The 22,011-nt window shown below is 43.6% G+C and overlaps 1 protein-coding gene across 2 annotated transcripts in view; it reads left to right on the top strand.

The window, feature by feature from the left end:
* Positions 1-1,255: 1,255 nt before the first annotated feature.
* The window catches only part of MYH11 (myosin heavy chain 11), a 153,774-nt gene continuing 133,018 nt past the window's right edge, over positions 1,256-22,011 (top strand). For both annotated transcript variants that reach the window (XM_049902729.1, XM_049902730.1), the window contains exon 1: positions 1,256-1,383. The gene's annotated coding sequence lies outside the window, so the exon portion shown is untranslated. The remainder of the gene's footprint in view (positions 1,384-22,011) is intronic.

The raw sequence follows: 22,011 nt of genomic DNA, 5'->3' as shown, positions 1-22,011 counted from the left end.
GGCCTGGCGCGGGGCCAGCCCACCGCCTCAACTGCCTTTTATGGCCTGTGTGTGCGTGCGTGTGACAGAGACCGGAGGGAGACGGGGAGAAGGCGGGAGCAAAGGGGGAGAGAGAGGCATGGATCTAGAGCGAGAGACACTGTGAGACATAGCGGAGAGACAGCAGAGACAGTGATGGACAGAGAGACAGAGACAGACCGAGAGCCAGACCCAGAGCCAGAGACGCGGAGACAGAGTGAGGCGTGAGACACACGGGAGAGAGAAGAGAGAGAGATGATGGACAGAGAGAGAGAGACAGACCTAGAGAAAGAAAAAAAGGCATCGTGAGACAGTGACAGACACAACGTCAAACGGGAGAGGGGAGAGAGACTGAGACACAGACAGACAAAAGGGAGAAGAAAAAAGAGTGTACTGACAGGGAGAAAGACAGGGAACGAAATTTTAGTCCGCTTCGTCCCTATTTGCAAGGATTTCTTGGGAACGGAGTTGGGGGGCATTTGAGGCAAACTTGCAAGCGCGGGGTGCTCGCCCACATTCTCTTGGATCCTGACAGGCACTATCGCAAATTACGTAATGATCACCCCCCCCCCCATTTTGTAGCTGCAGACATTGACGCTCAAAGAGGTGAAAGGACTTGCCCAGGGTTATGCACCCAGCGAGTGGTCCACCCGGGGGGCCTCAAGGCACAGCTTAGGGATTTTTTTGGGGGGGGGGGTTGTGGTGTTGTGAGTGGGCGGGTGGGGCTCGGTATGGCAAGTTGGGAAAGGGAAAAACTTCCCCTTCCCGCACAATTCCCAGCAGCCGAGGGCTCCTGATCTGCAGTTTGCAAAGTTCACAAAATCCCCTTTTCCTGCGGCTCACGCGGCATGGGGAGAGGGGTTGGTGTCAAGTTAGACCCACCACGCTCCTTCCTCCTCTCCCCGCCCCATCCCTCGGCGAGGTGAGGAAGAGGTAAAAGCCCGCGCGACTGAAATCAACTCTGGAAGGACAGGGCAGAAGTCCTCAAGCATCCCCTATAGATGCTGCTCGCCTGACCAGTTTCTCTAGGGACCCGGAGTCTCGGTGAATTCCCCGGGCCCGGCGTGGGACACCCGGTCCAGTGCGCCCCGGCCAGTGGTGTCGGCGCCCGGGTGCCCCCAAGGGCCTGGGCAAAAGCGGCTTTTCTTGGACCCTGCAGGGGGCGCTGTGGACGGCCCAAAAAGGGACCCTCCCCTAGCCCACCCCCGTCGGCCACCTCCCCTTTCCCACCCGCCGGCAGCTCGCGGTCTATATAGAGAGGCGTCTGAGGCCGGCAGGGAGATTTGGACGCCCCAGCCTGGGAGGTGCGCCCGGTCTGAGCTCTCCACCCAGTTTCTTCTCTGCTCTTCCCCCAGTTGGAGATCTGTAAGTAGTGGTGGTCCTCTGGAGGAGACTAGGTGAGGGGTTTGAAGGTCCTACAGGGCATCCAACAGGGGATAGTGGGTAAGGGGGCTGGGGTCCACTATTTTAATTTGTCAATGTGCCATCATCCTAGATTTTCCCCAAACCAGTATCACCTTGCGGGTACTCGTTAAAGACATTGATGTGGTGTCCAATTCCAACTGAATTAAAAATTTCCAGAAAAACGGTTTTGTTTTTTGTTTTAAGAAGTCCCAGCTGATTCTTTTTAAGTAGGCAAATCTGGGCCACAAGGTTGCTCCCTAGAAATCTCAACCATCCAGCTTTGATCAATCAGACTTCCAATCTTTATTGTAGGCACAGAAAAGAAACTTCACGGAGAAGTCATTTGCTGTCACATGGGCAGGCAGAGTGATGATCCAAGTGGATTTGGAAGCATTAGTTATGTTGGTGGTTTTTTAAGTCAGTTAGGAACACATGGACAGAAAAGAGGTGTAAGGCTCATTTTGATCCAGTTCATTTATTACAGCCCAGTTTTCTTCCAGACCCACCCTCAATTCCTGTACAAATTTAAAGAACTCATCCAGGTTGACCTCAGGGCCCTCAGATACCCAGACGACCTGAAAATCACCATTTGCCTCTGTGCCCTACAGGTGCATCCAGTTAGAGTGAGATCGTGTAGAGCTGCTGCTTGTAGCTGCTGTCCAGTTGACCCTACTCATGGCAATGCCGTGTGTTAGAGAAAAATACTGCTCCACAGAGTTTCCATGGCTGCTTAATCTTTGTGGAAGCAGTTAGCCAGGACTTTCTTCCACGGAGTTGCTGGGTGGGTTTGAACCACCAACCTTTGGGTTAGCAGCCAAGTGCAAACTGCTGTTGCCACCCAGGCTCCTTTCCTGGTACAGCAATGGCTACAAATGTTACTCTTTTGGCCAACAATGTGGGCAAAATAAGATTGTGGTTACTACCTCCCGTAAATTTTTTTCCCAGAGCAGAGGGCTAGTGGGGATTTTGCTGCTGGAGGAAGAGCACCATTCAAAGTCATGCTTGTCAGGAAGCAAAAGAAAATGTTTAGAAAACCAAGGTATGGGCATTTGGGTACGGTGTTAAGAACTGATAAGATTAATAGGCAAACTGGCCAGTGGGTTCCGCAAGGGGAAGGCAGGGTGACTGTTAGTGAACTGCTTTGCATAGTTCTGTTTGGTGCAGTCTTCTTGATTTGTTTGGTCTGCTTGAAGACACTATTTTAAGAGTGTTTTAAAGCGAAGGAGCTTGAAGATGCTGAAGTGAAAGGCATTTGATGAGCTGTAAAATATGATGCTCAGTATGGTTGGAAGGAAAAGCAGCCTTTCTCTGGTGTCTTCTCAAAGAGATAACTACTATTGATGCAGTACTTGTATGCCAGGCACTGTAGCAATGTTCAACATAAGATATCAACATGTAATCATTGCCACAACCTTGACAATGGTTGTATTAGGTTGCCTGTTTAGTATATAAAACAGCCGAGGCTCAGAGAGGTTAAGTAACTTGCCCGATGTCACATAGCAAGTACATGGTGGAACTCATTCCTTGGTCTGTCTGATGCCAAGTTTATGCCCTTGATCCCATCATTCTTTTTCTTTACCATGGACAGAAACCACTTGTTCCAGTCAGGTTTCTGGTGGAACCTGATGCTTCTAGCAAGACAAGTGTTTATCATGATCTCTTTGAAGAAAACATAAACTGACCTTTTGTAAATTTAAAATAAAATGTACTGCTTTTCCCCCGGTGTTGGCGTCATCTAGTTGGAGTTCATGACCATAGGTGGATCGCTATCCCTCAAGTGCAAGCTAGCTGGGCCTTCTAGAAGCTTCCAGGTCTTGGCTTGTAAATGCGATTTTTTTTTTTAATATATCAAGTCTGAAATAGGCGTGTTATTCGGTACAAGGTATTTGTTATGGATTTGTTATTACTTTCCTGTGCGGGGCCTGAGATTGAGGCAAACATGCCCATTTATGGAAGCATTTTCCATGAAGCCATCCCTGGCCCTTTGCAAATTACCCAGCCTGCATCCTCGTTGGTTGTGGCTCTGGGGATTTCTCTGCCAAGCTTGTTCTTTTCCTTCAGGAGCAAGTGTAGGAGCCCTGAGGTGAAGACATTTGTGAGGCAAGGGGGATAATTTTTTCATACCCCTCCTATTCAGAAATTTAATTTGAACACTAACAAGTGGATTTTATGCTTTACGCGCAACTGTGTAATTCTAAAATCAGATACGCATTTGGCTTTCTGGAAAACCAAGTCCAATTTTAAATCCACTGGACTCATAGACTATCACAAGCAAATCTAGAAAGCATCTATGTTAGCCTTCCCAGCCCTCTGTCTTCCCTCGTCTCCAAAAATGAGGCTAATGAGAACAGCTGGTGTTTGTGAGTGTTTTTTTGCAGCATGCTAAACCATCTCTGTGCATGATGCTACTCAGCCTTCGCAACAGCTCTTCAGTCGATGCTGTTATTATTGACCTTATTTTGGAAATGTGGAATCCGAATACTGTACCTTCTTCAAGCCAGCTTGAGTAGTCAGTGAAGGAGACAGAATTCTACAAAGCTAGCTACCCACCATCAGGCCCTGTTGGGAGGACTAAATGAGATAATGTATATGAAGTGCTTAGCGTAGTGCCTGGCCCCTGGCAAATCTTAGTAGGTGGTTATTAGTAACAAACATGACCAGAGACGTTAAGCAGCTTCTCGGTGTGGCACAGATAGTATGTGGCTGAACCAGGAAGCCTGGCATGTGGTCTTTCTGTAAAGGAGAAATTCGCCCCTAATTTATGTTTTGTGTTCTCTCTTTTCATAAATCTGATTTCTCTTTGGGCTACAAGTGGTGATTAGAATCTGCTTGCACTCTCATTCAGCCACATCTCTTCTTCACCTTTGTCAGGACCATTGCAAATTCCAGTTATGTCTGCCCATCTGGGATTCATCTCAGTGGTGCAGTTTCCGAGCTCACCTGTGATGGGAAAAGTCTGTCTGATTTTCACAGTGGACCTTTTTTCTCCCTGGGTCTCCTCCCGACACTCCTAACCTTTAAACATGTTTCACCATGGCCATGTCACTGGGGAAGGACTGAGTGCAGAGAAGGCCAGGCAAGAACTTGAAGAGACTTGTGTGTGTGAACAGAAGGCCTGAGGAAGGTGGTCATTCTGCCCACTGTTCCAGAGGGAGAGAGTCAGCTGTCTCTGACCTGCACCAAGGATTTCAGGGGCTTAGGAGGAAACAGTACCAGCTGCCACGGAGTCAACTCCCAACTCATGGCGACCCCACGTGTGTCAGAGTAGAACTGTGTTCCACAGGGTTTTCTTTTTTCTTTAAGAGGATGCAAAATTCAGTATTTATCATCCAAAATGTGTTTCTGTTTTGCAACAAGTGTGTTTCTAAATTCATCTTCCAAGAAGGAAACAAAAGGTGTTTATCAGAACGTTACATTTATATTTTACCAGAATGTTGACGTATCTCTGCACACGGAAATCGAACAATTTCTCAAGGAAATAAATTAATATTTAGGTAATACGAATGATATAAATGTATTTTATTTTCCATTTCCTTTCAGACTGACTTTCTTTTAAGAAATCGATTGATATTGTTATGACTTGAAAAACAAACGTGCTCGTCGAAAAGTGGTGCTATTGTTACATCAATTATGCAGATATATCTCCAAATATGGGAGTCGAACAATTCCACAAAGAAATAAAATTTACATTATATAAACTATGTATATGATAACAATTATATTTTCCTTTTCATTTTGGATCGATTGGATCTAACGTCACGTTCGGTTCTCTCCCGTAGGCCACATAAGAACGTCCTGGCCGCACTGTAAACTTGTGACCTATCTGGTCCTGTCCTGCACAGAGCAACCCAAAACACATCTTCAGATGGCCCATACTCCACAGGGTTTTCAATGGCTGATTTTTCAGAAGTAGATTGCCAGGCTTTTCTTCTGAGGTACCTCTGGGTGGACTTGAACCTCCAATCTTTTGGCTAGCAGCCGAGCATGTTAACAGTTTGCGCCACCCAGGGACTCCTTAGGAAGAACAGCCCTCATCAAAGCCGGTGATAAAGGGTTGTAGGACTTGTGTGCTCATTCGTGCAGATGTGAACTTGCTATATTGACTCTGCCCCGCCTCCCCACCTTGCCCGGTGAAGCACGCAGCAAATGCTACAGAATCTCAGAGATCGTGGGAATCCTTATGGCTACCCCCCAGTCTCCAGGCAGAACGTTTTTCTCCCTGTTCTTCTTAGCCCTCCTCAAACCCCTTTCCCTTTTCAGGTATAATCACGGTTAAGGTATTCTTGGGTATCCTTCCAAAACTTTTCTGTGTCAAATCTTCCTTTTTTACACAAATATTGGCATTCTGTAGGAGTCACTGGGTGGTACAAACAGTTAACACACTTGGCTGTTAACCGAAAAGATGGAGGTTCAAGTTCCTCCAGAGATACCTCAGAAGAAAGGCCTGGTGATCTATTTCTGAATCAGCCATTAAAAACCCTATGAGCACAGTTCTCCTCTGACATGCATGGGTCGCCATGAGTTGAAATCATCTCGACGACAACCAGTTTGGTTTTGGGTTTTATTGGCATTTTGTAGATGAAATTTTTCACTTAACGACAGATCTTAAGTATCTTTCTGTATCAGCGTTTTTTTACCTTTTCTTTTTTATCAGCTACAGAATACTCTAGCATATGGCAGTACTTACTTCCTCTTACTTTGGAGCCCTGGTGGCATAGTGGTTAAGAGCTTGGCTGCTAACCAGAAGGTCAGCAGTTCAAATCCGCTAGCTGTTCCTTGGAAACCCTATGGGGCAGCTCTGCTCTGTTCTTTAGGGTCACTATGAGTGGGAATTGACTTGACAGCACCGGATTTGGTTTTTTTGGAGCCTCTTACTTCACCCCTTATTGAAACATACCAGGTTTATTCCATCATTCCTTGTAAATAACGCTTCAGGGAGCATCCTCATTTAGCTATTTTTATCTAATTATATGGGTTCAACTGTAGGATAAATTCCCAGCAAGGCAATTGCTAAGTTAAAGGGCATGCACGTTTAAAATTGATAGATATGGCTAAATGACCCTCTAAAACATTGTCCACTTAAGTTTCTAACAGTCACATATGAGAGTATATATTTATTTTAAGCTGGGCTGTCTATGCTAGAGTTGTAAGATATAAAATACAATGGGCCTTTTGGGCGAGAAATGATCAGTTCTCTATTCCAACAGTATACTCCACAGGGGCTACCATACATCTGTTAACTATGTACATTTGATTGGAAGGGAAAAAAAAATTAGACTTACTGATTAAAATAACTTCCTTCTAGAGTTACTTAAAAAATTAATATTCAAATAAGTTAGGCAAATGGTGGAAGGCAGTGGAGAAGTGGCAGATTATCCTGTTGCCTTCTCCTTGGGACCAGATCCTTGGCTGTGGGGAGTGAGGATGGTGGGTGAGGGGCAGGGGGCAGGGCCATCAAGTAAGAAAGGGATTTTTGCAGAGTAAATTGGTATCGGAAAGATCTGGCTTCAAATCCTGGCTCTGGCTTTTATAAGCTAGGGCCTTTAGTTGGGTTTATCTTTCAGGGCTTCAGTAATATTATCAGTAAAATGGGAATAACAAATAATAACTGCCTTGCCTAACACTTATGAGACATATGGTGATGGTGTGTATAAACTGCCTGATGAATAGAAGCTGTTGTTGTAGTATGTATGCCATTGAGTTGACTCTGACTCATAGGAACCCTGTAAGACAGAATAGAACTGCTCCATAGGGTTTCCGAGGCTGTAATTTTTATGGAAGCAGACTGCCACATCCCTTGGAGTGGCTGGTGCATTTGAACCTCTGACCTTTCAGTTAGCAGCCAAGCACTTAACCACTGCACCACCAGGGCTCCTAAGGAATTGCTAAACCAAACCAAACCCATTGCCGTTGAGTTGACTCTTACTCATAGTGATCCTATATGTTACAGAGTAGAATTGCTCCATAGGGTTTCCTAGCCTGTAATCTTTACCGGAGCAGATCCCAGGTCTTTTCTCCCACAAAGCCATTAGTGGATTCCAGCCACTAGTAGGCTCGAACCACCGACCTTTTGGTTACCACCAAGGCTCCTTTGATGAATAGAAGAGGCCTGATAAATAGGGTGGTGGATATTATTAACAGATTTAGAATTCAAATAGCCTCCTGGGGACAATTTGGGGCCCTGAAAAGTGGTGCCTTTAGAGTGTCCAGACCCTCTCCATGACCCGCTCTGCAGACCTGGCTCCTCCCCACACCTGAGCCATCCCTCTGTCTATACTCCCAGACCTTGAATCAGTTTCTCCTCTGCAGAGGTTCTTCCAGCTGTGGGTTGTGTTCCAGATTTGGCATAGGGGGCTTTGTTTTGCCTAGTTAGTTGCCGTCGAGTTGATTCTGACTCCCAGCAACCCTATGTACAACAGAACTAAATGTTGCCCAGTCCTGAGCCGTCCTCACAATCGCTGGCATGTCTGAGTCCTTCGTTGGGGTCCTCGTGCCAATCCGTCTCACTGAGTGTCTCCCTGGACCTCACTGACCCACTACTTCCCCAAACATGATGTCCCCCTCCAGTGACGGGGCTTTCCTGATGATGTGTCCAAAGCAAATGAGTTGGACAGTGTTCTGTTGTGATCCAGAAGGTTTTTATTGGCTAACTTTCAGAAGTAGTTTGCCAGGCCTTTCTTCCTAGTCTGGAAGCTCTGCTGAAACCTGTCCGTCGGGGGTAACCCTGCTGGTATTTGAAATAACTCGTAGCATAGCTTCCAACATCACAACAACGTGCAAGCCACCACAGTATGAGAACCTGACAGACAGGTGGTGGTGGTTTTTTCCTGCATAGCATTCAAAGTGTGAGCAGTAATTTAACTTTTTCTTTTGTGGGGATCAGTATTTTGTACCTAAATTCAGGCTTCTGGGTCTGTTGAAAATCTGACCACACAGGACCCACATTTTCACTAGTGACGACAGCTGGAGTTGAGAAGCTGCCACCGTCTCTGGCAGATGACAGGACTCTGGCCTGATTCACTCTATTGCTCATTGGCTCCCTGGGGGCATTTGGGTTCTTGTCTCTAATACATAGCCTTGAGCCAGTGTTTTGTCACTGAAATCCTGAGTGAAACTCTTCGCCAAGACTGATGATGTACAAATACTATACTCTTTGACTTGGAGTTTGGGGATTTTATTAATTTTTAAATTAATGCTGAAACAGATAGGGTGAGATTTTTACGCATGAATTCCTCTGGGGGGATAAATTCCATGGTAATAATAAATAGTCTTCATAAAGCAGCTGAATATCCCAATTAGGCCAATTTCAGCCTTTTGATTCAGAACCAAACTCTGTTGCCACCGAGTTGATCCTGACTCAAAGTGACCCTACAGTACAGAGTAGAATTGCCCCATAGTGTTTCGAAGGCTGTAATCTTTACGGAAGCCGACTGCTGCATCTTTCTCCGTTGGAGTGGCTAGTGGGTTCAAACCGCCAACCTCTCGGTTAGCAGCCAAGTGCTTTAGCCACTACACCACCATAAAATCTTAGTTAGGCCAGCCCTTCATTTTTTTTTCCCCAAAAACGTAAAACTCAAGGCCCAGAAAGGGAGAATATCTTACTCAGAGTCACCCAGCGAGTTAGGGGCAGAGCTGGGACTTGTAACTAGAGGCCTCATGGTCTTACAGAGGCTAACAAAAAGCTTGTTTCTTGCTCAAAGAATGAGGCAGTGAGTCGTTGGTCATGAAGTCATGGCTGTGTGCATGGCTGATACTCTCAGATGTGTGCCATGCCAATAGTTAGAGTCCTTTGCTTTCATCAAAATGTTTTTCCTTTTTATTTATTTTATTTTTGTTGTTGAGAATACGCACAGCAGAACATATGTCAGTTCAACAATGTCTACACGTACAATTCAGTAACATTGATTACATTCAAGTTGTGCAGCCATTCTCACCCTCCTTTTCCCAAGTGTTCCTCCCCCATTAATGTAAACTCACTGCACCCTAAGTTTCCTATCTAATCTTTTGAGTTGTTGTCAATTTGATCCCATATAGATAGATCTTAAAAGGACATGATGCTCAAGGCAGACATGTTTTACTAGTTAAGCTAAAGTATTGTTTGGTTTTAAGAAGACTTCAGGGAATATTTTTGATGTGTAGCTAATTGCCTCCATAAACAACTGCCTCCTCTGCCATGAGACCAGAGGAACTGGATGGTGCCCAGTTACCATTACTGAACATTTTGATCAAAGATTCTGTAGCAGAGTCCTGATCAAAAGGGGGCAAAAATGCAGAAAAGAATTTCAAATTCTTATAAACTCCAGATTTTCTGGAGCCATGGAGGCTGTATAAATCCCTGAAGCTATTGCCCTGAGATAATCTTTAAACCTTAAATCATCAAAACTTTTGAGGGCGGCCCTTGATCAATGAACTGTGCTTAGTGTCTATCAGATCTGTGAAATAATTCTGAAGATGTCCCTCCAGCCCTTGGGGCTGAGGCAGGACATTGACTTGGGGGTGGTGGAGGGAGGATTATTAAGGATGGAACAAGATAGCTGGAAAGTCTCCTTGAGATTGGGCCAACTGGTAGTCTGTCTCTTGTATGATGTGTTCACACTCCACCCACCTGTCTGACTTTCTGCAGTGAGTCTTCCAGGTTGATGTTGACTAAGTAACCACTGTCCTCAGCTTTGTCTTTCCCAGTAGAGCCCTTGCTTTTACTCTGAAGCACTGGTTCTCAGCTGAGGGCAATTTTGCCCCATGAGGGACATCAGGCAATGTCTAGAGACATTTTTAAATTTTATTTATTTTCTTGTTGTTGTTGAGAATATACACAGCAAAACATATGCCAACTCAGCACTTTCTCCATCTACAATTCAGTGACATCGATTACATTCTTTGGGATGTACAACCATTCTCACCTTCCTTTTCTGAGTTGTTCCTCCCCCATTAACATAAACTCACTGCCCGTTAAGAATCCTGTTTGATCTTTCGAGTTGCTGTTGTCAACTTGATCTCATATGGATAGTTCTTAAAAGAGCATAATGCTCAAGGCAGAAATTTTTTACTAGTTAAGCTAAGCTATTGTTCATTTTTAAAAAGACTTAAGGGAAATTTTTGGTTTAAGGTTTAAAGATTATCTCAGGGCAATAGTTTCAGGGTTCATCCAGCCTCCCTGGCTCCAGAAAGTCTGGAGTCCTCTGGAGACATTTTTGATTGTCATGACTGGGGGGTGCTATTGGCATCTAGTGGGTGAGGCCAAGGCTGCTGGTAAATATCCTACAATGCACAGGACAGCCCCCACTACAATGAATTATCTGATCTGAAATGTCAACAGTGCCAAGGCTGAGGAATCCTGCTCTAAAAAGAGGACCCCAGCGTGGAGCAGAAGGCAAGCTTTGCTTCAGTTCAGCATACAGAGTTCTATTTATTGCTGGCATTATGCTCTCTGATTGCTGTTGCAAGCTGGCCAGCTATGTTTCTTCCCTCCCTCTGCCTTTCCTAATGCCTGACCTGACACTTGTGACTGATTTTCGGGACTCAAAATTTGCAAAACTCAGTGTTCTGGGTGCATGCTGAGGCAAGTCCTTCTAACAGTACAACCAAGTCACCTCGAGCCCCCTGGTTGCCAGGTTTGATTCGGATGTGTCCCCTTTGTGCCTCAGCCCCTGTCCTTCTGTCCTCAAGTTCTCTTCCTGTCTCAGAGAAGGAGGACAAAGCGCAAAAGGAGGCCTGTTTTGACAATATTTCTTTATTCAGGCTCCACCATAACTAGCTATGCCATGAGAGACAAGTTACCCTGTTTGTGCCTCAGTTTCCTCATTTGTAAAGCAGGGGTCATGGTGCCTCTCATAAGGTTCTTGAGAAGATTAAAAGAGATAATATCTGGTACTCTATAAGACCAAAGAAGAACTGATGCCCTTGAATTATGGTGTTGGCAAAGAATGTTGAATATATCATGGACTGCCAGAAGGATGAACAAATTTGGCTTGAAAGAAGTACAGCCAGAATGCTCCCTAGAAGCGAGGATGGCGAGTCTTTGCCTCTCGTACTTTGGACATGTTATCAGCAGAGACCAGTCCCTGGAGAAGGACATCATGCTTGGTAAAGTAGAGGGTCATTGAAAAAGAGGAAGACCCTCAACAAGATGGACTGACACAGTGGCTGCAACAATGGGCTCAAGCATAACAACAGTTGTGAGGATGGCGCGGGACAGGCAGTATTTTGTTCTGTTGTAATTAGGGTCACGATTAGTTGGAACCAACTCAACAGCACCTAACAACAACAATACTCTATAAGATATAGCAGCTAGTATTAATAAGTCTCTGGGTGAGGCAAATGGTTGTGCTCAACTATTAACCTAACGGTTGGTGGTTTGAACCCACCCAGTGGTGCGATTTGCTTCCGTGAAGGTCACCGCCAGGAAAATGCTGTGGAGGAGCTCTCCTCTGTAACACATGGATTTTTCACGGCGAGTCAAAATTGACTTGATGCCAATGGTTTGTTTCTTTTGGTTTATTAATATTAATGAGGGCCTTGGTGGTTCAGCGTAGAGTCCTAGTTCAATTCCTGGCTGATGCCCCTCATGCACAGCTGCCACCTGTCTGTCAATGGAAGCTAGCATGTTGCTATGATACCAAAGAGGTGCCAGTGGAGATTCAAGACTAAGACTAGGAAGAAAGGCTTGGTGACCTACTTCTAAAAAATGAGCTGTTGAAAACCCTGTGGATCACAATGATCTAATCCTGTTGTGCGTGGGGTTGCCATGAGTCATTAATATTAGTATTAATTTGCTAGGCTCACTAAACTTTCTCAAGGGCAAAGTGAACCCTGTGGGATGTTAACTGGTGTTCGGTGGGAAAAGAGTTCTGCGGCCAAATGTGGTTTTAGGAACCCTGGGCTTGAAGGGAGGAGCCATGTGTGGCACAGTGGTTAAGCACTTGGCTGCTAACCAGAAGGTCGGCAGTTCAAACCCACCAGCAATTCCGTGGGAGAGAATACTTGGTGATCTGCTTTCTTAAAGATTACAGCCTTGGGAACCCTCTGGGGTAGTTCTGCTCTGTCCTATAGGGTCTACTAGGAGTAGGAGTGAACTCCATGGCAACAGGGTGGGGGTGGGAGTGGTTTGAAGGAGTCAAGTTGCTTTGGGATTTCAGGACCTTCCAGAGCTTTGGATGTGTGCTGTGCATCTCGATGAGGGGGAGGGAATATGTAGCACTTTCCAAATGGAGTTGACCACAGACCGGTTTTGAAGTTTCTCAACCTCCCTGATTCCCACCCCATCTTTATATATTTTAGGGGATTAGGGTTCCAAGGGGCACTCTCTGGGAAATGTCATTCTAGCGTGAACCTGAGCAAGCTTCCCTCGTCCTTTTTTCCTTTGACCAAAGCAGGTTTCACACATCATAACTGTCAGAAGCATCAAAGATGTGGGAAGCAAGCCAGTCTCTCCCTCTCCTTTTTTGGACAGAGATTCTTTTTGCTTGATCTCGTTTGCGTATTTTGAGTTGTAGATTAGACAGGGTTCCTGGCAATGGGAATTTTTGTGTCCTTTTATTTCCTTTTCTTTTTTAATTGTTTTATTGGGCATTAGATAAAAATTTACAGAGCAAATTAGTTTCTCATTCGATAGTTTGAACATAAAGTGAAACCATGACATTGGTTTTATTCCCCACAATGTGTCAGTACTCTCCCCATTTCCATCTTAGTTTCCCAGTTTCCTTTTGTCCTGGTTTTCCATCTCTTTCTGCCTTCTCATCTTTGCTTTTGGGCAAATGTTGCCCTTTTAATTTTGTATAATTGATGGTTTTGAGGAGTATGTTCCCCTGGGGTGTTATTGTTCATTTTATGGGGGCATGTCTAAAGGTAGTCTACAGGTATGGCTTCAATTCCAGTTCAGAAGGGTGTCTTAGGGCCATAGTCTTGGGGTTTCCTCCAAGTCTCCATCAGACCAGTAAGTTTGGTCTTTTTTGTGAGTTTAACAATTTTGTGAGTTTTACAATTTCCTCCCACTCCGTCTGGGACCCTCTACTGTGATCCCAGTCAGAGCTCTTGGTCTGGTAGTGGGGCACCATCTAGGTCTTCTGGTTTTAGAGTCATATAGGCTGTGGTTCATGTGGCCCATTAGTCCTTTGGACTAATTGCTCCCTTGAGTCTCCTTTACTCTCCTTTGCTCTGGACAATAAAAGACCAGTAGTTTTATCTTAGATGGCTGCTCGCAAGCTTTTAAGACCCCAGAAACTATACACCAAAGTAGGATGCAGAACTTTGTCTTTATGAACTTTGTGGCAGTTGATGTAGATGTCCGCCGAGTCCGTGGTCTTGCACCTTCAAGCCTAGGAACTTCATTCTGCAAGGTGTTTTTTAGCATATGTGCTGCCAAAGTGAGCACCTTTCGTTTATTTTCCCATTGTATTTTTTGCTGGCTCTTTTTTTTTTTTTTTTTTCTACTGACTTTTAAGGCAACTCACCAACATTGCGATTAAGAAATTACTTGTCATGCTTCTTGGAACAAATGAAACACTCTCCCAGCCCTCTTGTGTATAATTGGCTACCATTTTTAAAACTTTTCATTGAAGTATACTTTATGTCCAAAGAAGTACACATACTGTGGATGTAAAGCTGGATGGATTTTCACAAAGTGAACCAGTTAAAACCAGTTGCTGTCGAATAGATGCTAACTCATAGTGGCCCCATGTGTGTCAGAGTAGACCTGTGCTCCATGGAGTTTTCAGTGGCTGATTTTTTTAAAGTAGATTGCCAGGCCTTTCTTCCAAGGCACCTCTGGGTGGACTTGAACTGACAACCTTTGGATTTGCAGCAGAGTGCGCTGTTTGCACCACCCAGGGACTCCACAAAGTGCACATGCTGTGTAATTATTGCAGCTGAAGAAATAGAATGGTAACTCCCAGAAGACCCCTCATGTCCTAGTCTTTCAGTCATTCCATCCCCAAGGGTGATTTCTAGCCTGGCTTCTATTGTCATAGATTAGTTTTGCCTGGTTTTGAATCTCATAAACAAACTCATAAGGTATGCCCTTTATGTGTCTGGCTTCTTTTGCTCAAGAGTCTATTCGTGAGGTTTGCTTTATTGTAGTGTAGAGCTGTAGTTCACCTAATCTGATTTGGGTCCCACTCCAGTGTTTGTTATGTGGCAGGCACTGCACTAGGTGCCTGAAATGTATTGGCTCATTTATTGCAAATACTGAGCTTCTGACAGACACATCAAGCTTGTATGGGAAGCAGAAGAGCGCAGGCTCCGGAATTAGACCAGCTTCAGATCTCAGCTCTATCACTTGCTAGCTGTGTGGCCTCAGGCAGACTATTTCACCTCTCTGAGCCTCAGTTTCCATATCTGTAAGGTAGAATTAACTGGAAAACCTAGCCCCCAAGGCTATGATGACATGCTGTAAGTGAAGAAGTTAACCCAGGGCTGTGAGGAGTCCATCAGTGTTAACTATCACAGATTAAAAAAAAAAAAAAAAAACCAAACCCATTGCTGTTGAGCCTATTTCGACTCACAGTGACCCCATAGGACAGAGTAGAACTGCCCCATAGGGTTTCCAAAGAGTGCCTGGTGGATTTGAACTTCCGACCTTTCGGTTAGCAGCCGTAGCTCTTAACCGCTACACCATCAGTGTTTAAGTGTCCAGAAAACTCGGCCCGGGGCATGACATACCAGCCAAGTAGGAGATGGCACAATAGCTACATTGCTTAGAAGTAGAAGATGGTTTTAGAAATTTTATATAGTAACATTTTACCTTTTAATAAAAATGTGATACATGTCAAAGTAGAGACAACAGTATAACACGCCCCATGTACCCATTGTGCAACTTCAATAACTATCAACATATGAGTCCAATCTTGTTATCTCCACCTGCATCCCATTCCTCTTCTGCATCTGAAAGTCTCTTTTAATCTACAGGTTTTCTCTCCTTTTTAAAAATAGGACAGAGGGGCTACTTGTCGTACAGTTCCCACTTTCTGGGCTCTGTTGCACGCCCATGACATTGTTCAGTATGTTCCCCTTTGCCCTCTATTTCCTGTAAACTCATGTTCGACCCAGAGGCTTCATTGGCTTCTATCCTTCTTCCCTTCTTTTTTTGGTGAGAATATTTTGCTGGTGGTAGTGGCACTATCTATTGCATCCTGTCTGGAGGCACAGAATGTCTGATCGGCTCTCTCTTGTGACGTTAAGATTAATTAGGAGGTTTAGGTGGTGCCAGCCTGAGTCCCCCATTATAAAGTTCTCCGTCAGCTTTTTATTGAATGCAGTTGTTCTTAAAATGGGGCTCCGCCCACCCCAGCCCCTCCAGGTGAGCAGCAGTAGCATCACCTGGGAACTTGTTAGACACGCAGTCTTCCATTCTGCCCCAGTCCTATGGCATCAGAGGCTCTGGGGGTGGGGCCCGGCAATGTGTGCTTTAACAAGCCTGATGTACCTCAGGTGTGAGAACTAATGGTTTTCACTACTGCTGATGGTCGTTGCCAAGATAATTATCTTATTAATACCAAACCCATTACTGTCCATCGATTCTGACTCATAGTGACTGTACAGGACAGAGTAGAACTGCCCCATAGAGTTTCCAAGGCTGTAAATCCTTACAGGAGCAGACTGCCACGTCTTTCTCTGGAGGAACAACTGGTGGGTTTGAACTGCCGACCTTTTGGTTCGCAGCTGAGTGCTTTAACCACTAAGTCACCAGGGCTCCTTGTTTTATTAGAGGTTATAAAATGGCTATATTCTAATTTTATTATTTCTTCTGCATTTGTTAGCTGGAATTCTTCCAAGTAGAGGGAAATTATTTTTAAGATAGTTAAGGTGGGAATTGGGGGTAGGTGTTTGTCGGGCTTGTCATGTCCTGAGCTACACTCAGTAACGCTTGAACATAGGAAATGTGATCGTGTACTCTAGGACAATATCTGTTCTCTACAATTTTTTATTTCATTTTTTTTTCAATAACTGAAGTGATGTAGGGCATGACCCACACATTCATCTGTCTTTTTAAAAATGTTACTACATCAGGGCTCCCAGGAGAAATAACCTTCCCCTCGTTGAGCAAATCAGCTTCTGGTTTTTATTATTGTGGAATATCCGCCCCTTCCATTTTGCCTTGCAAAACCCGGGTCACCCTAGAGGTTCCAGCTGCAGGAGCTGGGTGCTCTGCTCTGGGGGTTCAGCCATGCGTGTGGGATTTAGTCCATGTCCATGGGACAATTTGGGGCCCGTGCATGGGGTTCTCTTGGAACATCAAAGCTGTGGATTCTTTTCTGCTGAAGTAGAGACAACAACCACACAGTAGGTCCTGGTGCCTGTACATCCTATCTCAGCCTGTGCCTTCGTTCTTTTGGAGTGCAGCAGCAGCTGGTAGAGAAGAGCTGGAGCAGGCTGAAGGAGCTGGATGGGATCAAGTGTTACCAGGCACAGTTTCAGGCACAGAGGTCTGGTTTATAAAAGCCCCGTTTTCCCAGCACCTCACCTGGTTGATGTATCTGAATAATAGGATGGAAAATCTGTTACAAATGAGCTCCTGATGTTGAGAGGACATTTAATGGCTGGAAATCTTATATAAAGACAAATTTATCCTCGTCAATTATTTGGTTACTCTGAGGTACAATTTTTATAAGAACCCAAACCAAATCAAGTGCTGTTGAGTCGCTTCTGACTCAGAGCGACCTTATTGGACAGAGTGGAACTGCACCATAGGGTGTCCAAGGCTGTAATCTTTATGGAAGCAGACTGCCATATATTTCTCCTGCGGAGCAGCTGGTGGGTTCGAACTGCCGACCTTTCGGTTACCAGCCGAGAGCTTTAGCCACTGAGCCACCAAGGCTTACAAAATCAATTTTTTGGTTTCTGCCTTCTTTCTCTGCCAGTTTTCAAAATAATGGGCTGTTTCCCAGACTCTTGTATTATGAACTATGGATTTAAACATATTTATCTTTCAGGTACTATATTGTAGGTATTTTCCTCATTTGATGTTTATAGTTTTCCATATTTGACCAGATGGAACCAGAGTTTAATATTTTAGTATGTGGATGTCTAGACTTTGTAAATGTAATTTTATATACGTATAAAATTACAAGAAAGACTCTATGACAAATATTTTAATCAACTTCGTTGAGGTATAATTTACATCATCATTTTTGTTTAATTCTCTGGTGTTAAGTGCACAGCTCACAGAGTTTTGACAAATGTGTACAGTGTGTAATCACCACCGTAGTTCTGATATGGGACCTTTCCATCACCACAGAGAGTTATTCTCAGCCTCTCGGCTTTTTTTTTTTTTTTTTTTCTCGGCAGCCAACCCCCTCCCCACCCCCTGGGGTGACGATGACCAACCTGCCCTACGTCACCATAGTTTTGCCTTTTCTACCCTTCCATATCAGTGGAATAATAGAACTTACAGTCTTCTGTGTCTGGCTTCATTCACTTAGTGTAAGCCTTTGAGACTTCATTGATGTTCTTGTGTGTATCAGTTGTTCATTTCTTTTTATTGCTCAGTAATATTCCATTTACACACACTGTCTTTAACTTGAAAATCTACCATAAGTATCTTTGTACAAAGACCACCTATTGTATTATTCCATTTATATGTAATGTCCAAAAAAACCCAAAACCAAACCTGTTGCCATTGAATCGATTCCAACTTATAGTTGGACCCTATAGGACAAAGTGGAACTGCCCCATAGGGTTTCCAAGGAGCAGCTGGTGGTTTCAAACAGCCAACTTTTCAGTTGGTGGCCAAACGCTTAATGACTGCGCCACCCAGGCTCCATGTAATGCCTGGAAAAGTCAAATCTTGAAAACATTACGGCAGACACAAAAAGTCACAATATTGTAGGATTCTATTTCTATGAAAGCCACAATATTGCAGGATTCCGTAGAGATTGACGAATTGATGGTTGCCAGAGGATGGAGGGAGGGGAGAAAGGGACTAACTGCCTAATGAGTATGGGGTTTCCTTTTGGGGTGATGAGAATATTCTGGAAGTAGATAGCGGTGATAGTTGTGCAACATTGTGAATGTACTAAACGCCACTTACATGTGCACGTAATGGCTAAAATGGTCAATGTACGTTTTATGTATTTTTTCACAATAAAAATAAACAAACTCATTGATTAGTTAATTAATCAATCAGAAAAACCTCCGTGTGGCAAAAATATAAGTCCATGTTTCAAATTTTTAGGGGAGTTAAAGCATTCTATTGAATGGGCTTGCCACCCATTAATAAGACCCCTAGAAGGTCATTTAGGTTGCTGCAGATTTCGTTGTTCCAAAGAGCACCGCACATTCTGTGTTTCTGTTAGCATCTGTCTATGTCTTTAGGCTAAGTTCCTAGAAATGGAATTACAGGTAGAAGCATAGTTTTTAAGGCATCTCCATCCACAGGGCCATTGGCCTTCCAGAAACTCCCTCTTCCGCAGATGGTGTGTGTGGTTTGCTTATCTTCCTGTATTTTGGACAACTCGGGATATAATCAATGGTTTTAATCTTAGCCAAGCTTGTAGGTGAAAATCAGCACCTCATGGCTTGAAATTGCATTTCTTCTATTACTGGTAAGCCTGAACATCTTTTTCTTTTGTTTATTGGCTATTTGAAGGGCTTTGCAAACATTTATTTTTGTTGATCATAAGTTGAATACAAAGTTATAAAAAATAAAATAAGACAGAGATACATAAATAGGAAGTATTCTTGACCAGTGCATATTTCTTCAGTAATTTTCCCTGTACAGATTCTAAATTTTTTTTAATAAAAATGGGATATTATACTGACTATAATCTCCCCCTTTATTGTATTATTATTTTTTAAATAGTATTTTATTGTATTTTCAGGGGAAGTATACACAGCAAAACAGGTTCACACTGGACAGTTTCTATACATACTGTTCAGTGACATTGGTTACATTCTTTGCATTGTATCAGCATTGTCTTTATTTTCATTCTAGCTGTTTCATTTCCGGTTAACCTAGTCTCATATGCCCCCAACCTTCTCATCTATGCTTTAGAGTTTTTTTTTCTTTTAACATTTCACTGTGTTTTGGGTGAAAGTTTACACAGCAAATTAGTTTTCCATTCAACAATTCATACACAAATTGTTCGGTGACCTTGGTTGCTGTCCCCACAATGTGTCAGCACTCTCCCCATTTCCACGCTGCCTTTTCCATTTCCATTCGTCTAGTATCCCTGCCCTTCCTTACCTTCTCATCTTTGCTTTTGGGTAAATGTTGCCCATTTGGGCTTGTATAGTTCATTGTTCTAAGGAGCACATTCCTCACAGGTGTTATAATTTATTTTATAGGCCAACCTATTATTTGGCTGAAAGTTGACCCCCAGGAGTGCCTTCAGTTCCAGATTAAAAGGGTGGCTTAGGGTCATAGTCTTGGGGATTCCTCCAGTCTCTACCAGTCCAGTAAGTCTGGTCTTTTTTTTATGAATTTGAGTTTTGTTCTACATTTTTATCCCATTCTAACCGAGACCTTCTATTGTGTCCGTGATCAGAGCAGTCGAAGATGGTAGCTGGGCACCATCTAGTTCTTCTGGTCTCAGGCTAAAGGAGGCTGTGGTTCATGTGGGCTGTTAGTCCAGTGGACTAATCGTTTCTTTGAGTTGTTGGTTTCCTTCACCCTCCTTTGCTCCAAATGGGAGGAAACCAATAGTTATATCTTAGATGACCCCCTAGTAAGCTTTTAAGACTCCAGACTCTACTCACCAAGCTAGAATGTAGAACATTATCTTTATAAACTATGTTATGCCTATGGAAACCCTGGTGGTGTAGTGGTTAAGAGCTATAACTGCTAACCAAAAGGTAGGCAGTTCAAATCCACCAGGTGCTCCTTAGAAGCCCTATGGAGCAGTTCTACTCTGTCCTATATGGTCGCTGAGTTGGAATTGACCTGACTGCAACTGGTTTGGGTTTTTTTGGTTATGCCATTTGACCTAGATGTCCTCTGAGACTATGATCGTGAGCCTTCAAACTCAGTAACTCAGTCCCGCGAGGTGTCTGGATATGTCTAGAAGTATCTGTAACTGTGCCCACTATGTGCTGTATAATATGTATATGAATATATATGCAGCACATTTTTTTTTACATATATATATACAAATACCACAGCTCCTTTTATTTTGTTTTTAACTGCTTTATTGAGATATAATTCACACATTTAAATTGTACAATTCATTGGCTTTTAGTATATTCAAATAATTGTGTATCCAGTGCTATAATAATAATTAGTTTTAGGACATTTTCATTACCCTCAAAGAAACCATCAGCCCCAGTCCTCCTTCAGACCCTGGCAATCACTAATCTGCTGGACCAAATTTGTCTATGAATTTGTCTATCCTGGACCAAAACCACAAAACCTGTTGCCATTGAGTTGATTCCAACTCATAGAGACTCTGCAGGACAGAGTGAAACTGCCCTACAGGGTTTCCAAGGCTATAAATCTTTTTCTAAATTTTATTGTGCTTAAAAAAAAAAAAAAAATTTTTTTTTTTTTTGGTGAAAGTTTATACCTCAAGTTAGTTTCTCATTCAGAAATTTATACACATATTGTTTTGTGACATCAGTTGCAGCCCCTGCAATGTGTCAGCACTGTCCCCCTTTCCACCTCGGGTTACTTGTGTCCACTTGCCCAGTTTTCCTGTCCCTTCCTGCCTTCTCATCTTGCTTTTGGGCAGGTGTTGCCCATCTGGTCTTGTGTATTTGATTGAACTAAAAAGCACGTTCCTCATGTATGTTATTGTTTGTTTTATAGACCTGTCTAATCTTTGTCTGGAAAGTGGGCTTCAGGAGTGGCTTCAGTTCTGAGTTGGCAGGTGTCTAGGGGCCATAGTCCTAGGGGTTCCTCCAGTCTCTGTCAGACCAGTAAGTCTGGTCTTTTTTTCTGTGAATTTGCATTTTGGTCTACATTTTTCTCCCACTCTGTCTGGGACCGCTCTATTGTGAACCTTGTCAGGGTGGTCAGTGGTGGTAGCTGGGCACCATCTAGTTCTTCTGGGCTCAGGCTGATGGAGGCTGTGGTTCATGTGGTCCTTTAGTCCTTTGGGCTAATATTTTCCTGTCTTTGTTTTTCTTCATTCTCCTTGCACCAGATGGGATGGGACCAATAGATGTACCTTAGATGGCCACTTGCCAGCTTTGTTTTTTTTAATTGTGCTTTAGGTGAAAGTTTACAAATCAAGTCGAACTCTCATACAAAAATTTATAAACACCTTGCTATGTACTCCTAATTGCTCTCCCCCTAGTGAGACAGCACACTCCTTCCCTCCACTCTCTCTTTTCATGTCCATTCAGTTTTTTTTTTTAATTATTTTTATTATGTTTTAGGTGAAACTTGACAGAGCAAATTAGTTTCTTATTCAACAATTTATACATGAATTGTTTTGTGACATTGGTTGCAATCCCTGCAATGTGTCAACACTCTCCCCTTCCTCACCCCAATTCCCCATTTCCATCTGTTCATTTTTCCTGTCACTTCTTGCCTTCTCGTCATTGCTTTTAAGCAGGTGTTACCCTTCTGGTCTCGTATACATGATTGCACTAAAAAGCATGTTCCTCATGTATGTTATTGTTTGTTTTATAGACCTATCTAATCTCCAATTAAAGGGT

The sequence above is a fragment of the Elephas maximus genome, chromosome 12, assembly GCF_024166365.1.
Source record: "Elephas maximus indicus isolate mEleMax1 chromosome 12, mEleMax1 primary haplotype, whole genome shotgun sequence".
NCBI lineage: Eukaryota > Metazoa > Chordata > Mammalia > Proboscidea > Elephantidae > Elephas > Elephas maximus.
This window is presented reverse-complemented; position numbering and strand designations above follow the sequence as displayed.